The sequence below is a fragment of the Cydia pomonella genome, chromosome 14 (genome assembly GCF_033807575.1).
Source record: "Cydia pomonella isolate Wapato2018A chromosome 14, ilCydPomo1, whole genome shotgun sequence".
Classification (NCBI taxonomy): domain Eukaryota; kingdom Metazoa; phylum Arthropoda; class Insecta; order Lepidoptera; family Tortricidae; genus Cydia; species Cydia pomonella.
In genome coordinates this window covers 6,634,980-6,653,743 of record NC_084716.1, presented here as the reverse complement: position 1 = coordinate 6,653,743, position 18,764 = coordinate 6,634,980, and positions in this window count along the sequence as shown.

Genomic DNA, 18,764 nt, shown 5'->3' with positions numbered 1-18,764 from the left:
TTCGTATAAATTTTTAGAAAACATTAACATTTATGCAGCATAAATTATGTATGCTAAATTATTAGGTATTCCCCGTTTTGTTAAATTTCGTGTAGAGTTATTCTGTAGTAATTTATAAAACAATATATGTTATTGTTATTGCCAATGTCAAGTCAAGTAGGTATAAGTTTTTTTGTTGAATGCGGGACTTCTTTTCTTGTCATACACAAAAAAGGCTTAGTATATTTTTTACAAGTATTACTATATTCCATATTTATTTTGAATGAACATGAAGAGTGAATACAGACATACATTTAAAAGAACATGAAAGTTGATATTTTTAAGTGGAAATAGCATTTGAAAATAATGCTATCATAGGCTTAGGCTATAGACAATATATAATATATTGTACAGATGAAATATTCTGACTTATTACTATTGTTATTTTACCGACAGGACATTCGTTTAGCCGTTTACTTACTACCTACATCATACGATCGTGTTGATTAAGGTGATGCTCCATAAGAACGGGTAAGTGCAAAAGAGATAACACGTGCTTATCAGTTAATTGTTCCAGTCGTCTCCGGAGTTTAGGGTAAGTTCAGGTTTATCAGCACGATCGCATAATGCAGGTTAGATAGCATGCATGTACACGGCTAAACGAGTGTCGGTAAAATTAAAAAGGTAAACAAAGCACTGAGATGATGAGAATAAGCTGAGCCATATGAAATGTATGTATCAAAACTATTTATCTTGTTATCACTGTTATCAGTGATTAGCCAATGATTACATGAAAATTGAAAACACATTTCAGTTACTGGTCAAATTGTTTACTCATAGTCAAACACGATTATCTTATTTAACTTACATCTTTATTCATTTTTTGCAGGGTATCGTTATTATAAGAACATGGCAGAATCATTCAAAGAATTTAATACCAGCAAGAGCAGCATTTGGATCCATTTCTTACGGTCCATGAATAAAGAAAAAGCTAAGTGCAAGCACTGCCAAAAAGTTCTTAATTGCTCAGGTTGAAGCACATCTAATCTACGCAGTCACATCAAAAAACAACATAGTTTAAATGTTGATGCCACAAGTGCCGATTCCACAGTTCCCGTGGCGACGGCTTCTACATCAAAGGAAAAGGATCCTGCTACATCAGAAACACATAGAAACAGGCCGGTGGATACTACAGAACCCACCCCAAAGAAGCGAAAAATTACAGACTTTTACGAAAGTGAACAATCAATGGAGATGACAGTTACACGAATGGTCACACTGGATGGTTTAACTTTCAGAGTTTTCGTCAATTCGGTTGATCTAGTGCGCCTATTTAAAAAAAAGTGGCTACACATTACCTAAGTCCGCAAATACAATTAGAAGTATAGTATTAAATGAGTACGAGAGAGCAAAAATTAAAATAACGCAAAGTTTAACCACATTTAAGAAGAACGGCCATAAATTATCTCTGACTGCGGATGAATGGAGTTCAACAAGAAACCGAAGGTATGTTAACATCAACCTACATTCCCCGTATTTAGAAGCAGCCCAAAAATGTATCAATTTAGGACTCGTTCGCATTATGGGGTCAGCAACAGCCGCAAAGTGTGGAGCAATAACCGAAGAACGCCTGAAAAGTTTTAACCTGGATTTTGAGAGCGTTGTTGGTCTTACCACAGACGGTGCAAGTGTTATGATCAAAATGGGAAAAGGAATGCCAGTGTACCATCGGCTATGCTATGCACATGCACTGCAACTTGCTGTTTTGGATGTTCTTTATAAAGCGGACGATGCTTCTGAAGATAATGAACTGTACGAGTTCGATTTTGAGGACGACGACGGTGATATAGAAGATGATGGAATGATAATACTTCCACCTAGTACGAAACATCTAACTTATGTAAAACATACAAATTACAAACCTCTGATAGATAAAGTACGAAAGGTTGTCAAGATGTTCAGGAAGTCACCGACGAGAAACGACGAGTTTCTGCAGAAATATATAATTGAAGATCATGGAAAAGACATGTCTTATTATAGACTGCAAAACGAGATGGAGTTCATTATGCAATATGATAGAAAGATTCATAATGTTGTATCCATCAATACAAAAGGCATTAATTGATTTAAAATCTAACATTTGATTAACCGACGATGAAATACAGTTACTGAAGCACGCTCATGAGACATTAGAGGTCGTGAAAAGTGTCCTGGAGGTTATGTGTCAGAAAGATGCCACGCTTTTGACAGCAGACACGGCGCTTAAACACATGTTCGAAAAAATTAACAACATGTCAAATTTGGGTCAACTAAGCGCACAATTATCGGCATCTCTACAGAAAAGAATCGGAGACCGGTACATTTTACTTCAGGGAGTGTTGAAGTATTTACACTCGCCAAAAGAATTTTTCAATGAGCCTAATTTAGAAATCTTCAAAAAACCTTCTCCGGACTATATAAAAGCAATAGTTGCATCTATGGGCACAGAAACGAGCACATTAGCCTCCAGTACTCGAATCGAAAGTGAGAACGTAGCTGAAGTCCAACCATCACCAGAATCTCCACCCCACGATGCCTTTAAAACATTTAAAGATGAGCTGCTGCATAAATTGGAAACCGAATCTAAGTTGACAACTTCCGTAAATGATGCGAGAGCTGAAGAAGGCTGTATACCAGAAATTATTCTATTTGAAATGGCCTTACATGAGAATGGTGGTAAGCGGGGCAAGTTTCTATCGAAAGCTTACGAGCACTTGTTGTCAATAAAGCCGACTAGTGTGGAAGCGGAGCGTGCTTTTTCGACTGCGGGATATTTTTGTAGTAAGCTAAGGTACTACATTTGTAAACATACAGTAGTAAACATAGGATGTAGTAAACATACTACATCCTATGTGACTTTTTATGGCTGTTCGCTTTAATTTTAGATATATTGATAGTAGAGACAATTAAACCATGTCTCATTTAAAACCAAATATCATTTTTTTTTATAATTGTATAATAATTATACACATGTTGATTGTAATATTTTTTGGAATTTTGTGTAAGTTCTTTGGTAAAACCAATCTTATTTAATTTTGCATGTTTTAAAAATAAATAATATAATGTTTTATTCATTGTTGATTGTTTATGTTAATGTTGATATGGACAGAAAAAATACTATAGTAATTGTTGATTAAAAAAAAGAAAAGAGTTTAATTGAGATTAATAGTACAAATACTAATTAAAGTTGATTATGGAGTAAAAACAAAGTTTATTTCATTTATTTCCTACTTTACAAATCCATAATAACTTAGCAAATATATTATAAAGGAAGGTAGTAACAGTAAACGAATTAACTACTTGCATATATACTAGAATACAGCGAAAAACTTAGAGCAAGATTTCGGATTGGGCCATTTGATTTAAGACAAATAACATTAAATTATAAATTAATATCGTCATATATTTAAGAAAAAATGACCTATCCCATCGGTGTCTAACCAACAAACCAAAAAAATAATTTAATAAAATTGGTTTGTTCCTATTCCTAGGTACAAATAACATTAAGTCATTTGACAATTCCCATACAATACAATAAAATAGTCAGATATTCTGACTTTAATTTCGTGATAAAATCGTGTATATATTATACAAGCATTCGTTTTTACACGTGAAGCAATCTTTTCTTTATTCCATAGCGATATTAGCGATGAATTTAAGAATTATTGATTCTAAAAACCGAAACCGGTTTAACCGGTTTCGGTTTTTTTTTTGGTAAAACCGATGAAAAAACCGGTTTTGAAAAACCTCCGGTTTTTGCATTCCCTAGTTCTGACAGAATACTTTCTATATCTGATAGCAGCTCTTCTTGTGATTTCGAGTTATTTTCTGTACTGGAACCTGCGGACATTCGTGTATCGTCAGTTCCTGGGCTCCTTATTTCTTGTTGCTCATAGTTCGTCGTTCGGTTTCTGTTACACATATACGGCAGTAAAAACTCCATAAGTTTTTGGTACTTCCATAATTTTATTTGTTTTGTTGCTTGACCACTTCTAGTAGAATTTTGTCTTTTTATGGCGTCGCGGTGGTTGTCGCGTAATTTTTTCCACTTGGCTTTAGCTGTGTTAACTGAAAGAGAATAAAATCAAGGTTAATTTTGTGAAAGTAATATAATAAAATATATTTACAGGTATTTAGCGACTGGCAGCAAGTTTTCAACCATTGCAGAAAATTTTAGAATTGGAAAAAGTACTGTATCAAAGATTATTCCAGAAGTTTGTGATTGCATTTGGAAGGTGCTGCAGCCGTTATACATGCCAGTACCAAATAAAGATGATTGGTATAGAATAGCAAAAGATTTTGCAGACTTGTGGCAATTCAAGAATTGTGCTGGTGCGCTGGACGGCAAACATGTGTACATTAATGCACCAAAAAATTCAGGGTCTTCATTTTTTAATTATAAACACAGATTTTCAATCGTTTTAATGTGTGTAGCCGACGCTAGAAGGAAAATAATAATGGCAGATATTGGGTCGATGGGGAGGTTCAGTGATGGAGGAATATTCTCTGATAGCGAATTTGGAAGGAGACTACAAAACAAAGCTTTAGATTTACCACCACCTGAACCACTAACTCAAGATGGAGAACCAGTACCATTCGTATTTATTGGGGACGAAGCTTTTCCCTTGTCTTATAATTTAATGCGTCCATATCCTAGAGATCAATTGAATGCAAGCAAAAAAATATTTAATTACAGGCTATCAAGAGCTCGTCGTATTGTAGAGGCGACATTCGGTGTGTTGAAAAGGAAATGGTATGTGTATCACAGAGAATTTGAATGCCAAGCCGAAACTGTCGATAAAATTGTTAAAGCAACATGCATTTTACATAATTATTTGATTGAAAACCAGCCAAATTTTTTAAATGAAATAAATGCAGATGCAGTACCAAGAGACGAGAGGGATAGCAATACAATGATGATAACAAATAATGCAAGTACAAATGAAATTTACCGGATCCGAGATATATTTTGTGATTACTTCAACAACCAGGGTAAAGTCCCGTGGCAGGAGACCCGTATTTTGCGACGCCTGAGCATTTTATAAATTAAATAAATACGTATTGTACTTACCATTCTGAATATTTGTTTCATTCACCACTAACTGCCACGCTGCATCCTTCGTCTCATTACACTTGTAAGTAGTAAGTTGAGTGTTCCACAAACATGGGTACTTTTTGACACTTTCAATGAACAATTCGTCACCCATTGTGAATCGTGCGCAGGTGTGTAGTATCGGTGACGCTAGCGGTCCAACTGACTGTGCGGCTCGATTAGAATCCCGCCCCTCCACTCTGCTACGCCCCTCTGGGCCCGTGATTACACGTCTCCTCTCCGCTCAGCTCGTCTCCGCTTGACTATTTCCATTGAATCGGAGCGGAGCGGAGACGACATGTGGATTTCACGTAATATGATTGGTCAATCCCCACACGTCTCCTCTCAGTTCCGCCCGTCTCCGCTTGACTGTTTCCATTGAAGCGGAGCGGAGACGAGATGTGGATTTCATGTAATACGATTGGTCGATCCCCACACGTCTCCTCTCAGCTCCGCTCGTCTCCGCTTGACTGTTTCCATTGAAGCGGAGCGGAGACGAGATGTGGATTTCATGTAATACGATTGGTCGATTCCCACACGTCTCCTCTCAGCTCCGCTCGTCTCCGCGTCAATGGAGCCGCAGCCTTAGACTCGCCTCCACCTAGTGATGATTTATGTTTGGGTCTCAGTGATACTGAGGTTGAAAATATCACAATGCGAAATGCACAAAGCGCTAACGACACTGATGACAGTGACTGATAGTGTAAACAGTGAATATGTGATAGTATCATTTTTATTAAATAAAAATGATTTATCTTTTTTTGCATTTTTTTTAAACCTGAAGCATTTGAGGCTTAATTTTTGGTGAAAGCACTACGTATATATAGGTTAATAATTCAATAAAAGAAAATTATTTTTTTCCCTAAGGGCCGTTTGGCCATTCTTACCCGGCTATACCCTTTGATAAAATGATAATTGAATGATGATGATTGGTAGATACTGAATATTATGTGTTTTTTTTTAATCACGATAAGGAAAATAAACCGTTTTGTTATTAATATATATATCTCTCTTATAGACGAATTTTAGGTTTTTGAGGAGGTGAAGCAGACGAAGTGTTAGATCACGCAGGCGGGCCCCGCGCGCCGCGCCCGCAGCACGCTTACTCATACTCATTTATTGGTAAAATATACAATTTTACATGTCAGCAATAAAATACACAGTTGAAATTAAATTAAATTAAATTAAAAATATTTACTTGATCTACATTCGATTAAAATAAAAGGATACAAATACAAATAAATAAAAATGACAAGTTAAAATTATTAAGTTATTCGGATAAATCCTTACGTCCTTATTCTGACGCCATCCGTATTCTGGTTTGTTAGTTCTGGGATCTTTTCCGGAAATTTATATTGATTATGATTTATACGCTATGAAATTAAAAATTAGATAATTATATACAATACTAGGGTATACTGCGGCAAACTGAGAACCTAGTAAAATTATACTAAATAATTTTGTGACGAAAAAATATTACTTACTAATTCAAATAAAAGTTACAACTGTCTGCTCTGCTTTAAATCATATATACTTAGATACCTATATAAACTACTATATGTTAAAGCTCGAGTAACGGACAGTTATTTCTTATTCGAACTACACATACCTCTGATTTCGGATGAAGACTACACATTACATCGTGCCGTACCTCTACCAGTAAAAACTACCCAAGGCACTATCATCGTGCAGACGAGCACCAGTACATAGCCACTAACCTTCAGAAAAATACCTACATATCCTTTAGGGAAGAGGACCTTCAACAATGCGTCCAACTAAAACTCGACAACTTTATATGCAACAAAAACGTACCAGTGTTTAGCCTTCACCATGAAAATATCCCATGCGAAGCAAAACTAATAGGTCATCGAACGAACACGCCGTGTGACATAACGCACACGTCATGCAAGGACGCCTGGATCGAGTTACACTCAGTGTTGCCAACTTAGTATTCAAGCTTAGAGCTAGTGTTGTGCCAAAAAAGAGCTGAAAAAGAGCTAACTTTATCAGCTAAAGATATTTTATCGCGAACGTATTGCGAACCAGCTAATATTTGCCAACGTCATGGAGTAGATGGCGCTAGTAGTCACGTTTAACTTAAGTAACCGCTTCTAGGTTATTGGGATTTTTTGAGGGAAGTTGAGAGGGTAGATGAGAACGACAGTAGGAAAAAGGAGGTTGTGTGCGAACAAATCGACGCGGCAGTGATATTTGCTTTTAGATCAAGTCAAGAACGTTCTTATGGTGTTATTAGAATAATTATGTGTCTCGGGTATATTGTGACCCACGTTATCAGTACTGAGTGAACAGTGATCCAGTGAGGCTAATATGAACTTAGGGTAAACTTTGTGTGAGGAATGGGGTCGCTATAAGGGGAGGTTTGGAGGCGACTATTAAGCTCAAGAAACCAGGTGGATAATCATGTGATACTCATGTTATATGTATGTGTTTCTACCTTCGCGATAAAATCCTGGCTGTGGCCCATTTCTCGTACTAGTGAAGTTATTCTTTCCTTTACTTGCTTCAATGTGTTTGAAACTGACAACTGGTTGACTTTTTTCAAAACATTGTAATTTTCTGGAAGTCTCTGTTTCAGTTGTTTTATGAGCTCTACTGTGAACTTCACACATTTATCCCTGAATTGCTCTTCATCTTGGGTTGAAAATCGATTGGTCTCTCGTATTTCTGAAAGCTTACTTTCGACTTTGAATCCTAGATAAGGATGTGGAACCAAGAAATCTTCTAAATTATGTATTTCGAATACATTGATGTTCCTAGTAGGATTCAGAACTTTTTTCCCGAGAGATTCTATAGCCGTTATTAGGTCATTAAGTAATTTGCTAGGATCAATATTATTCGACTGATTTTTTTTTACTAGCCCCTGTAATTGATCCAAAACGCTGTGGATATATAACAAATATGCTTCGTTTGTGGGATTCGTGTATAAATTGTAAAGTGTTTCTGCACTGTAGCATTTTTCAGTGTTCCTTGTAATACCAAAATGTAATTTTAATTCTATCCATTGGTCTAATATTCTTTTAACTGCAGTTTCAACAGAAAGCCACCTGGTTGCACATGCTTGTGTAATTTTTAGCGGTTCTTCATCGTTAATTGTGAGATATAAATTTCTGTATGCGTTTTGTCTGTTTGACGATTTCGAGAACCAGTTGTAGGTTTCCTGTATAATATATTCGAGATGCCTAGGTAAATTTTCGGCAGAAGCATGAGAAACTGCTAGTTGAATTGAATGGCACGAGCATTTAATCATGACGAGATGGGGTACCTCCTCTTTAAGTTTCTGGTATACTCCGCTATGTACACCTGTCATTACATTGGCGTTGTCAACTCCTATACCAGAAAGCTTTTTGATGTCAAGTCCATGTGCAAGTAGTGTTTTTTTTACAGTTTGCGTAATGGATTCAGCGTCGCCTTTACTTAACTCTCCACGCGTAAGGAAATTTGACACTATCTCATATGAAGTCTTACTAAAATATTGAATAACAACTCCCAGTAACTTTGTTACACTTATATCAGTGCTCTCGTCTAACAAGAGGCTGTACGGCCCATCACCAACATCTTCACGTAATTTGGACGCAAAATGTGGCGCCAAAATATTTTTTATTATAGCTGTACATTTCGTCCGGTGCAATTTTATATCAGCTTTAAATTCTTTTTTACATAAAGCCCCAAGATGGTCTACCGGTAATATTGAAGAATGAGCGGCAATATACAATGACAGAGAAGCCTCAGATGAGCTCTTCAATTCGTCGAACTTTGGCTTTACCTGAAAGGTCAATTTTTGTTGTCTCGAAGAAAAGGGCTCCGCAGCTATCAAGTGTTTTTTGCGCTTTATGTGATTAATTAAGTCATTTTTTTTGGCGTATATTTCGCATCGACAATAACTGCAGAAGGCTTTCGTATTGTCATTGCTGACTTCTTTTAACCAGCCCTGAAAATCAGGCTCAGAGAGCCATTCCTGGCGGAATTTCTGGGTGTATGGTTTACTACAGGACATAATTTCCCAATAGTCTTCACTTCAGTCACTTTCTTAACAAACAAACTTAACTTTAGAACAAAACAAGCACCAATCTCTCAAATGACATAAACTTTTCACATACGTAAGATGAATGAATACCATGTAAGCGCAAGGAAGAAATCGTGTACGGCGACTGTGGGGAATTCCCCGTTCGCACCGCGCCGTCGACCCGAATCTCTTTATGATCTATGGTTAAGTACAATACAAAATGGTTGCGTTCAATAATTAACCTGCACTTTGGTAGTGGATTCGAAGCCGGAAAGCCACCGTGGAATGGCTAACTGAAAAAGAGCTGGAATAGTCGTAAAAAGAAGCTAAGGAGCTAAACGGGTTTTTTTAGAGCTGATACATGATAAATAGAGCCAAATCTAGCTCTAAAAGAGCTGAATTGGCAACACTGGTTACACTCACCGAACACTTGGCTTGCTATATGTTGCAAGACCTGCTCATTACAAGCCATTTGTGACGAAGACGTGACGTCACACACTATGACGTCATCCGGAATAGTCACTCTAGCACAAGGTTGTGTACTACAATCTAAATATTTAACTATTCACTCGCTAAATCACTACAACAGCAAAGTGAAGATGGACTACTATATCAACGTGCCATCAGTAACGTCATCAATTAATAAGATTGCAAATCTAACCTACCATAACATACCGCATCTATACTATACGGCAAACAATGACGCGGACGTCAAGGAAATCGAGAAAAAATTAAATTACGTAAGGGATAAGGAACAAAGCCTTCCTACAGCTCTCACTATCCACGACATTCATCAATATACCATATGGTACCTTTTGCTGGCCGCAGCTGTCTCTGCTGCCATTTTTTGGAGGGTGGGAAGGTGCTATCCCAACTTGTGCGCACTAAGGAAGCGCAAGCAATGCTCAAGGCAAGTAGTGGAACCGCACTACGAGGATATCGAGCTTCGGCCGACACCGAGGGAGAGGCGCCAACCACAAGTCAGAGCAGAATCGACAAGCAGCCCCAGCGAACACCTCCACACCAGCGTCAATGTGGGATTCAACCTCGATTAATTTAGATTTAAATATTACAACTTACCTATCCAAAGAACGTAGCAGTAGCACACACACACACACACACACACACACACTAGAATCGACAAGAATTTGAAATTAATCGCCCCCAAGTTCACGCACGTCCAAAAGCCCCACAGCCAGTTAAAGTCAAGAGGGGCCCAAATGACGAACCAGAACAACTGGCTGGGCGACAACTCAAACTCCGCGCCGTAAAGAACACCATCCGGGGCCGTGAAGGACAGCTCTCCAAAAAATCTCTCCCCAAGCTCCAATGCAGGAGTTTGGAGAGTGATAAAGGGATGGCCCTCGGGAGTTATAAAACAAGATTGATACACCATCCCATAACGAGGATGGTCATAGCGCACCCGTGAGTAAAGGAACTGCAACCCGTGGCGCTCGGCAAACGCGACACTGCGCGAGCGAACATGCACAAGGGTTGCTACGGACTCCATGATGCCAAAGACCGTACTGTGGTTAATCTGCCATTAAAATAATAATGAAAATATAAAGACCACCCAGAATGCAATATGAAACCAATAACAATAACCTACTAAACTAACAGAATCCCAAAAAAGGGGGATCTAACTTTAGCTATTTAACCTTTAGGTTAGGTTAATGTAGCACTATCCAGATTGTTTAATGTAATATTATCCATGTAGCCTTTAATTGGTTACTTAAGCCATTGTAACTTAGATCCTATCTCTGGTATCCTTAACTTCCTTTTGGGGTTGCCAGTATGTACAGTCCCATTTCTGTACATGCTTACGTTGCGATAAACTATAGCGTAAGCCCTACGTGATGCATACGTCATGTGACATTAAGAAAATAGATTAATTAACGCACAATAGAAATGTCAAGGGTATGAATCATCTAAGAAATCATAATTATATTTAATATTATTAAATGTCACCTAAATGCCATACACGTAGACAGCCACTATATAAACCCTGGTTTTCCTCAATAAATCGTTCAGTAACCATCCAATCTTCAGTGTATTATTCTACCTCCGCCACCAGCGCTACCAGTCGCATCAAGCAAGTGTAAGGGCTAACGGCGACCTTGGCTCCATCCACCGCGTCCATGTCCTTGATTAAATCCATATCCGTGGCTCCATTCGCCTCGTCCATGTCCCTGATTAAATCCATATCCATGACTTTGCATTGAAACTTTTTATGACCAGGCTTACCACATGTAAAGCAATTGAAAGCATTTGACTGTACTTGACTTGCCTGATATTCATTATTTTTTCTCTCTTTTTCCTCCTCAGCCAATAATCTATCCTTCACTGTGTTTCATTTCAAATCCCCAATGGTTTCCAAAGCTGTAACTATTGATTCATAAGATTTGGGCATTTATAAATTTTATAATAGTACATAATTATTTTTTTCTTCCTCTGATAGTTCTGACCCGGCTTCTTCCAGTTGTGTGCATATTTCTTGTATTTTTGTAAAGTGGTCTTTTAAAGATGTTGTATCTTTATATTTTATGTCACTTAGTTGTCTTCTTAAAGCCCAGTTCCTCTCAATATCTAAGCTACAAACAACAGTGGGGTAGAATCCAAATGACACTAGTGGGTTAGGATCACGATTCGCAGTCTGCAGAAGTGGGATAGAATCCGAGTTGCATTTGGGTCAAAGTCCTTATTGTACTTTCTTTCATAAAGATCTAAAAATTCAAATACTTCAGTCGAATCGAGTCACTGAACGCTTTCACATGAGACGGTCTCTGTTTGTTGCCAACGAATGTGACTTTTTCTGTTATGATAAAAAACTGCAAAAGCCTTAACACAACGGGTACAAGCTAGCATTGTACCCACCAGATCTAGTTCTGCTTAAGAACCAGATCTCGTAACGCACCATCATAGCCCAGATTTGCAACTGGTAGAGATTTGCCGGCATTACGTTGTTTGTCACACTCAGACAACACAGAATTGGCCAGAGACTGCGTGTCACAGAGTATGGATATATTGGGATTTGATTTTTAACTTTGATTTTTGGTTTTGATTTTTGACTTTGATTTTGAGGGTGGGATCTCCAACGTCACTACGACCGTCTAGCAACATGGATCACCCGTGTCATTACTGTACGCAAAGTACAGTAACACGCCACCGCGTATGTGTATGTGTTTAACCGTCACCACGTTGTAGTGTGTCATGCATACATACCCTGCCCGAGGTAAGGTTATTAGAACCAAGCATATTTGCACACGCCACCGCTTTACCAATTCAATGTCACAAGGTTGGCCATGCCTTGCAACATCGAAGAGGTAAGAGTACTGAAACTATCGGTCGGTATAGCCACAGACACTCCGACATTTCTATCAATGTAAATTGTATTTATGCAACCGATTACAAAAACTTCAATAGTGCGATGCAGACCAGGCTATGTGATTGGATGATATGTGTGACGCAGATGTGACGCCTTCTTTTGTAATTTGTGTATGCTACTAACCAAATTCGACCATAGTTCGATCGTACTAAAGCTTGAAATGTATTATACGAAACTATGCAATTTCAACCCACGTGTAAACTTGATAACATAAAAGTAAAACAGTCAAAACGTTCAGTTGGGTTACAATAAAATCAGTCTTATTGATCGCAAAATAAAGATCTACTTTATTAGAATCTAAAGTTTCATAGATGCTTTTATGTGAATTCTCTTCATCTATTCATTGTGACATGGTACAAATACGTTAATCGTACGTAATACGTACACTCAAACTGGTTTTGAAGCGTGAATAATCGAACCTATGCTCTGTTCTTGTCATACTTCGAGCATTTCGTATAAGCGAACAAGAGGAAATGCCGCCAGCATCCTTGGTACAATGCCTCAAGGGCCTATTTTAGATATAAGCTAGTTATAGTAATTAAATAAAATAAAAATGCGAACAAGCGACAAGCAGGAAATAGGACAGTATTCCAGCGTATGTCGATATATAATATCAGGTCAAAGACATATGTCAATAGACTCAACAAGTTACAAAAATATAAAAAATATATCAAAAAAAAAATCGATATTTTCAAAATATAAAAAATATAAAATATTTTCATTAAGGAAACTGTAAATCTAGTTTTAAGAAAAGTTCCTGTGTTATATATAACTATAAAAGACTGTTTGTTTCTTAAATAAATTAAAAATTAAAAGTTATCTTTTTGTAATTGAACGAATATTACTTGAACTCCTATGATCTAATTTTTCGTAAATATAAATCTTTCGAATTTTTATTCGGTTATGATTATTATAAAATAAACGAAAAGTATTTCCTATTACCTTTTGTGATAAAATATATTTATTGTCAATACTGGACGGGGTATTCTTTTTGTAAATAATAGGTATAAGGCTCGTTTCCTTTAATTATTTATGTAGTTTAGTCCTTATTTATATTTAATTTTAAATGTATTTTAATTTCATATTGTAATTTAATGTTACCCTTATAAAATAAATCATTTTTTCTGCCAAAGTAATTGAATAGTACTACTTCATAAATATAGCAATCGAATGGTCATGCCGATACATATTTACGAAAATACAGATCGTAGGAGTTCAATTAATATTCATTCAATCACAAAAATATCGTCTGCGGAGTTTTTTATCATGTACAGTATCGAAACGTATCGAATTTGGTTGTTTAGCCATATATTCTTATTTCGGTTAAATAACAACTCATCATTTTTTTACTATAAAACATAACGTTTCTATGCATTTGTTTTTTAAATATTTAAGTGCACAGTGCTCCAAGCTATTTGTCGATTTTTTAAGTGAATCAACCCCGCAGCATTCATTTAAAATGTTAGTAAGTGACCTATTTATTTATTTTATTTAAACGTGTAAAAAGTATTATTATCCTAATTTTTTGTTAATATTTTTGAAGGTCTGACTCCGAATATTCAACCCCCGCGCACCCCGTCACCTTAGCCGAAAAATCTACAAAGAATATCAAGAAAAGAAAATCATCCTCAGCATCAAGGTATTTAATTTATTTTAAATTAAAATAAAATAATCTTTATAAATTTCCTAATACGTAGTGACGTTGTCTAGGTACTATGTAAGCTAGAGGTATCGGAATTTTTTACCGGGATTGACATATATTTGTGTGGCATATATTTTTATTTCTTACTTATGATTGTTTTCTTATTTTATAGATCCGAATTTGAAACAGCATATCAGCGACCACGCACGCCATCACCAGCGCAAAAGAAAAAATCAACCAGCAAAGTTCGTGCATCAACCAGTAAAAACAAGAATCCTGGCTCTAGGTACTTAATTTACTTGTTGTTTTTTAAAAGATATTTGTTTATGTGTTTATGCAACTAGATATATCATAAAATTTGGTAGATGTCTTAAAAAAGTTTATTTCTTTTTTCTAGTTCTTCCAAAAAGGCGCCTGAAGCCGACATCTTCAAGATTATACGAGATGAAGAGAAGATCACCGACGAGCAAAATCTGAAAACCGTCAAGACCACTTCGTCCTTTACCAGTCGGGTATCATCGGGTTCTACACGGCGTACTGCAATTACGGACGGTAATTTTTTAATTGATTTAAAAGTGTTTTCCAAAAGACTCAGCCCGAGGAGCGTTATAAAAAAGCGTTAGCAGCAGTAAAGTTACAGTGTAAGGAGGATTCCACAGAATGGGATCAGATGCAAGTTTTTAGGGCAAGCCTTTAATATTTTCAAAGATTGTGATCCTGTTTACTACAATAATTATAAAAAAAAAAAGTTATATTATATATTCAAAGGGTCTAGCAGGCTAAGCGAACTAGAGGTGCCCCCAATGACGGATTTGGTCAGTCTTTCAGGTGGTGTACTGGCAAGTCCTAAGAACACTCTATGCTTAATATCAGTTCTCGATCTTCTTTTGTTTTCGAGTTATTCAGGATAATGTAAAATAATCAGCGTATCATTGAAAGTGGCATATTTTGTAAACTGTTCAAGTTAGATTAACGAAACAAAATTATATTTGACAATAATAAAATAGGCTAGAAAATACACATTTTTAACCCACGTCATGTACTTATACTTCATTGTGTAAAAAAACATTTTATTTTTCTTCACATTATTTTTTTTAATTTTCGCTGAGGTACAGATCCAGAAAAAATATGCATGGATAGCCACTAGTACCCGCTACATATACATATAAAAATATTTGTGTAAATCTTCGTGCGTCATGTCAAAAAAAAAATCGAATTATTAGTTAGGAGCATATGTAAACAAAGTACTACTGCAGGGTGTAGATAAGTTAGTATATGTGTGCTATTCTTATAAACCTATTTATAATGCATCGACGATGACATGTCAACGTTGATAACATTTGAAGCATATTCTAGCTGCATATGTTTTATTTGCATTTTGTTTTAGAAAATGGATAACACTAAGTGTAATTCTTGTGAAAAAACATTAAAAAATATTGATGTGAAGAAAAAATGCATAAAAACTGGTCAAGAGGCTGATTTATATAGCAAATGCACAAATAAGCTAATTTATATCAATGATATTTTGATGTGTGGTAAGTGTCGACTTTTGGTGTATAAACATAAAGTACGAGTAGTAGCATCAACGTCTACGTGTAGCAGCACAGCATTTAGCGATGCTGGGTCTTCGTCTGCAACCTCCGACGCTTCCGATTATAATTTATCCGATAATGATAATTTTGTGTGTGATTCAGAGGAATGATTTGAAATGTTTTTTCATAAGACTTACACTTAGTGTTATCCATTTTCTAACACAAAATGCAAATAAAACATATGCAGCTAGAATATGTGTCAAATGTTATCAACGTTGACATGTCATCGTCGATGCATTATAAATAGATTTATAAGAAAAGGTTGCACACCACATACTAACTTATCTACACCCTGCACTAGTATTTTGTTTACATATGCTCCTAACTACTTATTCGATTTTTTTTTGACATGACGCACGAAGATTTACGCAAATATTTTTATATGTGTATGTAGCGGGTACTAGTGGCTGTCTATGCATATTTTTTGTGGAGGTGTACCTCCGCAAAAAGTAAAAAAATAATTGTGAAGAAAAATAAAATGTTTTTTTACACAATGAAGTATAAGTACATGACGTGGGTTAAAAATGTGTATTTTGTAGTATATTTTATTATTGTCAAATATAATTTTGTTTCGTTAATCTAACTTGAACAGTTTACATAATATGCCACTTTCAATGATACGCTGATTATTTTCTAACTCGAAAACAAAAGAAGATCGAGGACTGATATTAAGCATAGTGTTCTTAGGACTTGCCAGTACACCACCTGAAAGAATGACCAAATCCGTCGTTGGGGGCACCTCTAGTTTGCTTAGTCTGCTAGGCCCTTTCGTAAAATAACCATACGCCGCACACCAGTAGGCATTTGCATGTCATTTGGTAAGGTTGATAAAAATCACTTCAACTAACGAGTATATGTACACACTACGTCAAAGAAAGTTAACCCCACTTATTTTAAAATAGTACACTTCAATAGTATACATTAAAAATTATTTAATTAAAAATATTAAATTTACATTGATCATTATTAAAAATACAACTGAATTTACCTTTAAAATGTGTATTTAACATAAAAACATATTAACAAAATATATTTTAACTTAGGGGGCCACAATTCTCTAAAGCCGTATGTACAAATTCTTTCCGTTTAAAGATTTTTATTTCTCAAAAGAATAACAATTATTCACTTATATGAGAAAAAACAACAATCCATTACAAATTAAATTAGTGAGCGATAAAAGTAAATACATAAATAATGGTGCCGCGCTAGTAAGTAGTAGAAAATATAATATAATAAAAGTGGTGTGTGTCAGGTAGAACAAAAACATGCAAAACAAGTTCAAGAAGTGTGGTTGCTATTGCTAGGAGCGTACCGCGCTGCGCGATGCAAGTCGCAGTCAGCTCGCAGTAGATAAGATAAGACGAACAGAATTGCGCGGATGTAAAGAGCGTGGAAGTGGCTAAGTAAGTGCATGCATTCAACCACGCTCGGGGTGTGGGAGCGATATTTTTATAGTGCTTTTTTTTTTGTTTTTTATTTTATTTATTTTTTTATTTAATTTTTGCAGCTTATGTTAATTATATTATGTAAATTTTATATTATTATTTTTACTGAATTATTAGTGTTCTAATTAATTACTACTTGTTTTAGTTATGTTATTAAGTAACTGAATTTTTATTTTCAGTTACTTAACAACATGCATTCTACATATTTTCGACTATTCCTTTTATAGGTATTTATAAGTAATTGAAGTGATTAACATATTCTTAAAGGCGTGTTAAAAGATGTTGCTTTAGTAATCGTTTGAATGTACTTAATGATTTAGCATCTTTGATGTCGCTGGGTAGTTTGTTATACAGGTTGGCTCCTTCATACAATATACATTTTTTGCCGTAGTTAGTTCGCGGCGGCCGGAGGACGAGGTTATTTGCATTTCTGAGTTTCATTTTTTGGATTTGTTTCTTTCTTGTAAACGAAATTTGAATATGTAGGTCCTTTAGTAGTATTTTTCTAATTAGTATACAGGTATGGTAAATGTAAGCATGGTCAATATTTAGAATTTTAGTTTCCTTGTAGATTTTAATCGTCGGAGTTAAATAATTGAAATGAAATAAGACCTTTATGAGTTTGTTCTGGGCTCTTTGCAGCGTGGTCAAAGTAGTAGGCGGTGCAGTACCCCATAGCTCAGTTAAGTATTCGATATGTGGTTTTACTAATGTGTTATATATTGTGTAGCGGACTCGTTTTGGTAAACAACGCACAATACTTTTCAGTGAACCGGTTAAAGCAGTTAGTTTTGCCCTTATTTTCTCAATATGAGGCTGCCAGGTTAGTTTTTTGTCCAAAATTAACTCTAAGTATTTTTCTTGGTCAGTGTTATTAATTGGATAGTTATCAATAGTCAGGGGTGGGTGATTTGACAGTTTTTTGTTTTTCGGTGAGAAAATTATATAATTGGTTTTGCTAACATTTACAGTTAGCATATTATGTTTAAACCATTTGCTGAGAAGGTTCAGATCACTTTGGGCATCAGATATTATATCGTTAAGAGAATTACCGTAGTAAAAGAGGCTTGTGTCATCTGCATACAAGGTAGCGTCACCCTTTAGACCGATTTGGCTTAAGTTATTGATGTAAATCAAGAAAAGTAGCGGACCTAAAATAGATCCCTGGGGAACGCCAAAAGTGACATTTCGTAGGCTACTTTGATGCTCACCTATTTTTACAATCTGTTTCCGATTTTCAAGATATGATTGAAACATTTTTAGAACCGTGCCACCCAAACCAGCTTCTTTCAATTTTTCCAAGAGAATGGGGTGACTAATAGTGTCAAAAGCTTTTTTGAGATCAATGAAAACCCCGAGTACTATGTTTTTTTGGTCTATGCTAACTTTGATTTTAGTAACTAGATCTATAGTTGCGGTCAATGTGTTTGATTGTGGTCTGAACCCGTACTGTTTGTCATAAAAGAAATTTATCGACGCAAGGTAGCTTCCAAGACGACTATACAACAGAGTTTCAAGTATCTTTGAGAGTATTGGAAGGACAGAGATTGGGCGGTAATTCCCAGG